At 44.0% G+C, this 8,077-nt stretch overlaps 1 long non-coding RNA gene across 1 annotated transcript; it reads right to left on the reverse strand.

Moving 5' to 3' along the window:
* Window positions 1-1,962: 1,962 nt before the first annotated feature.
* LOC308576084 lies at window positions 1,963-6,057 on the reverse strand. The gene is made up of 3 exons (XR_014003069.1): window positions 5,610-6,057; window positions 2,563-4,551; window positions 1,963-2,064 (listed from the first exon to the last, which is right to left on the reverse strand). It is a non-coding gene; the product is annotated as an uncharacterized lncRNA (long non-coding RNA).
* Window positions 6,058-8,077: the final 2,020 nt, after the last annotated feature.

Genomic DNA, 8,077 nt, shown 5'->3' on the forward strand with positions numbered 1-8,077 from the left:
ATCAGAAAAGACTTTTTTATGTACGTGACAACAGCCACACAGATGTTACTAGCCCAGAGATGGAAAGAAGAATGCAAACTAAGCTGTTGGTCGATGCCAAAATGGCAAAACTAACCGGAAGGCTCAGGAACCAAGAAGACAAAAACTTTAAGAAAGAATGGGGCAAATTTATACAGTAATGTATTTAGGAGGCCACTGTAAGCAGACGAAAACATTAGCACGATTCTATTAACACTTGTAATGTAACAAACACTATGGACAATATGGACAGATACAAAATATAGATTATGAAATAATATTCGGTTGAAAATGTTGACAATAGGACCCATGGAGGGGATGGTGGGAAGTCCTGATGTTCAGAGAAATCTCTATATATGGGTATGTATTTGGTATTGTTACAACTTTACATTTGTAAAATCAAATAAAAACGATTTCAAAAAAGAAAAGAAAAGGCATTTTATATGTGTTGTATATGCGATATAGTACTGTGACACCAGATGGTGTTGTGGAGTCCCATCTTTCTCTACTGGATGTCCCTGTATGAGATTACAACATGTTTAATTGAATCGCTTCTTTGGCATGTCTAGATCCAGCCCCTCTCTCACGACACCAGAATTCATGGGCATCCAGTGACGCTGAATGTCGGAAAATTCAGGACAAATAAAAGAAATGACTTGTTCACACAGCACATAGTTAATGGAACTCATTCCCATATTCTTCCCTCCTGCAGATTTCAGCAGCTAGTATTCAGAAGCATTAGTGCCCTTGACTGCGGATGTAGAACATAGTCATCAATAGCTTTCTTCTCCATAAATTCATCCAATTCTCTTTAAAAGCCATCCACGTTGATGGCCATCACTGCCTGCTGTTGGAGGGAGTTCTGTCCATCAAGTATGGACTTCTTCTCCTTAGAGAACACACATGACATGTTGACATATTGCAAAGGGTTCTGGGTATTGTGAGGGCACACACTTAGTTGGCATGGCGCATAGGCCATAAACTAGAGCACACCCAGTGCTCCTCTACTCTTGTGAATGCAAGCCAACTTTCAGGGGTGTCCTCCCCACCACCACAATGGCTGTCCTCCATGAGAACCTCATCAGCACCTAGTAAAACTGGGAGTCCTCCAAGCACAGTTTGAAAGCCCCTGGAATGAATGAACATGCCCCTGAGCATGTGCAGAGTGCACTGTCCTCACCACAGAGGAGCCCCAAATGTCACAAGTTAAGTCAAAATGCCTTTCAGATTCTGTTTCTAGACCAACGAGTCCATGTGTCTCTTTCCCTCCATTTAGGAATGAAGCCCTGGTTTCCTGGGATTAAGAACCTTCTTCAAAAAGTGCAGCTGTGCACAGTCCTCCTTTCTTTTTGGGTGGTGGTGGAAATATTTAAAAATTTGGAACCGTCTAAAAAGAAATGGACATTCTCCAATAATCCAATGATTATATATATTCCACTGAAGCAAATGTATGCCTATGTTTCGGAGGCTGGAGTAACTCGTTTTGAAGTCATGACATCATCTGCCAAATCCCTCCAGGATCTCATCCAAAAAACACCATGAAGTCCTGATCTATGTTTCTCCAGTGTGGTTTGATTTCATCTTTTTTTTTGGGGGGTGAGATATGCTCTGCTCCTAAGGTTTCCTTCTAAGGAGAGATAATTTTGAAGTTCCAGTGTTTGTCAGAAAGAGATGTCAGCATGCTTCGTTCTGTTCTTGTGACAGAGTACCATCTTTCATGTCAACCAGTCCAGTGTGCAACATAATAGCTTAGTGAGCCAATTTAAGTCTGCAGCTTTTTAAGAATCCCCTGTAATTTCCCCTTTAACAGCTGTTCTGGGTCTGCAGCAATTAACAGGGGATTCTGCTAGTCATTTTTCCATTAGCAGCTTCACCTGCTGATTTCTGCGGCTCAGAACTCGGCTCAAGGCAAAGCAGAGCAATCTGGGTTTTCTTGATTTGGCAGAAGAGGTGCCTCTCTCCATTAGACCCTCCCTGTTTTGCTTTACTGAACTAGGAACATAGGGAGCTGTCTTATGCTGAGTGTTCATCCAGCTAGTGTATTATCTACACCAGTGTTTTCCAACCTTTTTTGGGCAAAGGCACACTTGTTTGATGAAAAAAATCTCGAGGCACACCACCATTACAGCCCCGTGACGTCAGCGCGCAGCGTCACGCCGGGAGGGACGCACGAAAGTGTAAGTTTCAATTTTTTCCCTCCCCCTTGCCGGGGAAGCTCCAAGCTTTGGGGGTGGGGGGGGGAGGAGGCAGCAAAGCGAGGCAGGAAGGAGAGCGCGGCTTGGCTGGGTGAGCTTTGGCAGGGGCAGGGAATGAGAGCCGCGAGGCAGGCGCTGCAGACGGAGGCGCTGCCCGCCGAGCTCGCAGGCAGCCAGGCAGGCAGACGGCGAGAGCCCCGCGCTGGGCGGCCTCTCCTCGCCGTCGCCGCCCCACCTCTCGCCGCCCGACTCGCCCGCCTCCCTCCAGGCAACATCTCGCGGCACACCAGGCAACATCTCGCGGCACACTAGTGTGCCGCGGAACAGTGGTTGGGAAACACTGATCTACACTGACTGGCAGCAAGTCTCCAGGTATTCAGGCAGGTGTGGTGTCTCTCCCAGCCCTTCCTGGAGGTGCCAGGGAGTGAACCTGGCCCTGAGGTGAGTTAAATGGCTCACTTACTTGAGCCATTTGGATTTGTTCATTTTTTGAAGGCATTTTTTGATACAAACTTTGAAAGACTGCACCAGAAAAACCCCAATAATAATAATAATAATTTATTATTTGTACCCCGCCCATCTGGCTGGGTTTCCCCAGCCGCTCTGGGTGGCTTCCAACAAAGATTAAAAATACATCAAAATTATGGTGTTCTAGAGCAAAGAAAAAAACATGTAATGTAAACCACAGCAAGAGACCACCACATTAGAACTTGAAGGAAAGCTGCAATTACACTACTCACTGAATGAGACTTCCTCTTGAGTAACTTGGAAAGAATGGAAGCAGGCCTACACCACTGATGAGCAACCAGCAACTTTTAACTCTTCTCCTTTAAACTTTTCCCATTCCAGCTGGTCATTATAAGAAAGTGTGACTAAGAATATCTGCCTCACTTTGATTTAGTTTTCCCCTCCTCCCTTTTCCTTCTGTGTTGTCACTTAAATATAGTAAGACTGAAGATAGACACTTTTTATTTTTTATCTCTATTAGGTCGTCATCAGATGCCTTTTAAGGGATGATGGACAAGGTAGAAACACCTTAATACTGTATGTATTTAGGAACAGAGCATTAATGTGAAAAATGTGAAATATGCCACTGCTTTTGTTTAGGAAAGTTTAAATATATGAGAAAGATGCCCCACTAGAATTTATCCTGGCTTTTCCCCTCCCCCAGCCCTATTCTTTTTTGTATGCTGCTGCATTCATCATTATATCAAGGATGGTTTAGTAGAGATTGGTAAGTAAATGGACCAGGGGAACTTCCAAGCCAAGGGCAAACGGAGCTGTAGAAATCTGGCTTCCCCAATCTATAAAGCACAATTCTATACCTTTCTGTTGAACTGACTCTTAGGTAGCTGCTCAGGCTTACAGCCCACGTGCAAATATAATTTTGAAGAAGAAATGTAATATATAAGATGAATTAGGAATGGCACTTGGGATATGCTTTGATACCATCGTTACAGTATCTCTTTGTATTTTCTCTCTGTGTATAGATGAAAAAGAAAGTTTTTATTTTTTTTATGTGGCCTACATTGCCACTTAACCTGAATTCCTGGCTGGCCCTAACTGGCTTTTTCACATGTTTCATCTTATTATAAATATAAAAAGGGGTAAATCAAACATTTGAAGTACAGATATAAATCTTGAACTATTTTCTTCTGCAGGCTGCACACTTTTCTTTTTATAACAGAGGACATAAATATTTTTTCTCAGTTTTTCAATAAACGATTTAACTACGGTATGTCACTTTTCTTCCTAAGAAATGGAAAATGGATCACAAGCAAGTTCCTTAAAACGGAAGTCTTAAAATGGCACTGGAAGCCTTTTTTCACACATTTTTAGAAGGGGACCATGCAAGTTACAAGATATGGTCATAGATTATGGCTACAATTCATGATTTGTCTGAAGCAAGACAAATCATAAGCCTGGGTTCAGACAACATCCTAAATCAAACCATGCCTTAGCTCAAAGAAACATGGCGGCAGCAGGATTGGAGAAGCAAAATTGCCACCATCACCTCTCTTGGGAATCTGCACGTTCACACCAAGCCATGGTAACAAACCAGGGGTTGTATCCAATGTAGCATTAGGATAAATTTTCTTAATAGTAGATTCGTTTCACTGGCAAAATGATTGCACTAGCAGAACATTGTTGCATGAGAAAATGCACAAGCAGGTTGCTAGTACTTTTGTTGTACAATATTGTGCTATATGTTGCACAAAGAATTTCTGCTAGTGCAACTGTTGCATTGGATTTCTAAGTGTGCAATATTAGAACTCACCTGTCCGCTAGCACAACAGCCCTTGCAGACAGAGAATGCCTGAAAGCAGCCCAAAGCCTTCTGAATAATAATAATAATAATAATTTATTATTTATACCCCGCCCATCTGGCTGGGTCTCCCCAGCCACTCTGGGCGGCTTCCATAAAAACCAAAAATACAATAAAATATCACACGTTAAAAACTTCCCTGAACAGGGCTGCCTTAAGATGTCTCCTGAATGTCAGGTAGTTGTTTATCGCTTTGACATCTGGTGGAAGGGCGTTCCACAGGGCGGGCGCCACTACCGAGAAGGCCCTCTGCCTGGTTCCCTGTAGCTTTGCTTCTCGCAATGAGGGAACCGCCAAAAGGCCCTCGGCGCTGGACCTCAGTGTCCGGGCAGAATGATGGGGGTGGAGACGCTCCTTCAGGTATACTGGACCGAGGCCGTTTAGGGCTTTAAAGGTCAGCACCAACACTTTGAATTGTGCTCGGAAACGTACTGGGAGCCAATGCAGGTCTTTCAAGACCGGTGTTATATGGTCTCGGCGGCCGCTCCCAGTCACCAGTCTAGCTGCTGCATTCTGGATTAGTTGTAGTTTCCGAGTCACCTTCAAAGGTAGCCCCACGTAGAGTGCATTGCAGTAGTCCAAGCGGCAGATAACCAGAGCATGCACCACTCTGGTGAGACAGTCCGCAGGCAGATAGGGTCTCAGCCTACGTACCAGATGGAGCTGGTAAACAGCTGCCCTGGACACAGATTTGACCTGTGCCTCCATGGACAGCTGTGAGTCCAAAATGACTCCCAGGCTGCGCACCTGGTCCTTCAGGGGCACAGTTACCCCATTCAGGACCAGGGAATCCTCCACACCTGCCCGCCTCCTGTCCCCCAAAAACAGTACTTCTGTCTTGTCAGGATTCAACCTCAATCTGTTAGCCGCCATCCATCCTCCAACCGCCTCCAGACACTCACACAGGACCTTCACCGCCTTCACTGGTTCTGATTTAAAAGAGAGGTAGAGCTGGGTATCATCCGCATACTGATGAACACCCAGCCCAAACCTCCTGATGATCTCTCCCAGCGGCCGCATGTAAATGTTGAAAAGCATGGGGGAGAGGACAGAACCCTGAGGCACCCCACAAGAAGAGCATTATGGTAAAGGAGGAGGCAGGGCTGTTCTACTGACTGTTTAAGGACCAGTTCAGTTTGGCTCTCACTGATGTGTTTCCATCCAGAGGCGTACCTAAGGAGCTGGCAAAACCGGCTTCTGCCACAGGCACAACCCTGGAGGGGCACAAAGATTACCTATCAGACTATGGAGTGTATGACATATATGTGTATAGTGACACAGCAACACTGCGGTAGCAAGATCAAACATGGGAGAAGCTTCCTGCCCTTCTCATGCCACAACACAAAGGCATGAAGTAAGTGGCTCTTTGGGGGGGCAGGGGGCAATGCTGATATTGCTCCTTGAAAAGGGTAGAAGGTACCTGGGTACACTTCTGTTTCCATCATCTATGTAAGAACTTTGAAGAGTTGGTGCTTTTCCTTTGTTATAGGAATTTTAAGGTCTCAAATATAGAATAAGTATTATTAAATGCACACATATCTAAATATATAAACCATGCGTCTAAAAAGCACAGGAGGGCAACCCTGAAGCCATTTTGACTCTCCCAATGAACTCAAATATTCCTCTGCAGCAAGGGAGGCAAATGGGGAAAGCCTCCCCATTGTCTTTTCGCTTACAAATCCTGTCTTAAGGGCGTATTTGTGTATGAATAGGGAGGAGGGCACAAGGAGAAGGGGACGACAGAGGATGAGATGGTTGGACAGTGTTCTCAAAGCTACTGAGTTTGACCATACTGTGGAGGCAGTGGAAGACAGGAGTGCCTGGCGTGCTCTGGTCCAAGGAGTCATTAAGAGTTGGACACAACTAAACGACTAAACAACAAGAAGGGTGAGCCTGTGACCTGGATTCAGGAACTATAGTATTAACCATCACATAAGAATGGCCAAGCTGCCCAGGTAATGCAATCAGTGGCCATTATCGGGTATGCTGGCAGAAAGAATTTCTGCTGTAGACCACCTGCTATGATGTATATATGATGATTGGGGGGTGGTCTTTGGCTAAGTGGGTTGGGCAATGTCAAAAGTCTTTAAAGGTTCCTGCACGCTTTTGTTCAGGGTCTCTCCCTCCTTGGAAGGAGAGGAGGGAACTCTGTTGCAACAGAAAAATAAACATCTGCCTTGCTTTCCACTGGATCCAGTCTCCATCCATTTTTCTCTGACTGATCATGGACTTAGGGGACTCAAGAGTCCCATGTGGAGTTGGGTAGCAAAAGCCAAACCCCAATTTTTACATCACCTTCTCCCTCCTCCTCTCTCTCTCTCTGTTATGCCTACTGTAAGCCATACAATTCGGACCTTTTCCCCAATTTATCTGGAAGTTTGTTCTGAAACAGTAGGGTAAAAATGTTCTTTAAAAAAATTACAATATTTTATTATTATTTGAACTACTGTTTATTTTAAAAATTCACCTATTTGATTATGACATGTGTATGCTGGCCCATAATAAAGTTCTTTCAACTTACAATCAATAAGTTAAAATAAACGTGAAATACAGAGAAATGCAAAACCAATAAAAAGGAGGAAAAACAAAACAAAACTCGCAGCACCTCAAAAATTAATAAAAGCTAATAAAATCTTATCCCAGGATGGCTTAGAATAACGTAAAACACAAAAATATCAAGTACAAACAAAAGGAAAAAATAACAAAAATGGGAAAATAGAAAATGTTCTAACAGCCAATCATTTAAGATATGAACTATTAAAATGTCTAAGATGAAAACTTCAACCAGGCCTCTGAATGACAGTAAAGTGGGTGTCCAACAAGATTTAGTGAAAATCTCTCAAAAGTAGTGAGTTTAGTAGTGAGCTATTGGATAAATCCTTGCCCATTGGCCATGCAACGTCAGGGCCGAAGGTTTTCCACACTGGACAAGCACTTTAACTCTTAATCAGAATGTACAATGTTTCTAACATGCTATAGCCAGATTGACACGGGCATTCTCAGGGTCGTGGCTGAAGACATTTTGTAAGATTACTTGGGTAAAACCTGGTGGCTTCCTCTGTTCTTAAGACCCCAATAAGCAACAAGATCTCATTAGGCCCAGCTGTGCTATGGAAGTTTAGGGCAGCATCTCAAACTACAGGCAGTGCCAGTTTTCCACAGCTGGGCTTAAAAACCACTTGGGCTCTTGAAAATCCTGGCCAACTCTGTTTGCCTTCAAACAAAACATTTACAAGCATATAAAAACTAAATATTTGAGGTTCTGATACCAAAGCTCTGAATCATGGAGGGCAGTTAAGATTTCTCCCAGACCCTAAATGGGGAAATTGTTTGGGCAGAGAAGTGCTGTTTGCTATGAATAATGTCCTGTTTAGTGGTGAGTAATTGCAGCCTCCCAAAGGGTGCACTCAACTTTACAGCCGGTGTGCGGGTCACGCAGAAGTAGCCAAGGGTTTTAGGGTGTTACGCTCAATGCTCAGTTTTAGGTGCCGAGTGCTGGAGATTAGATGCCAAAGAGATGAGAAGACTTTGACCAAAA

Source organism: Podarcis bocagei, assembly GCF_964188305.1.
Source record: "Podarcis bocagei genome assembly, chromosome: 16".
Taxonomy (NCBI): Eukaryota; Metazoa; Chordata; class Lepidosauria; order Squamata; family Lacertidae; genus Podarcis; species Podarcis bocagei.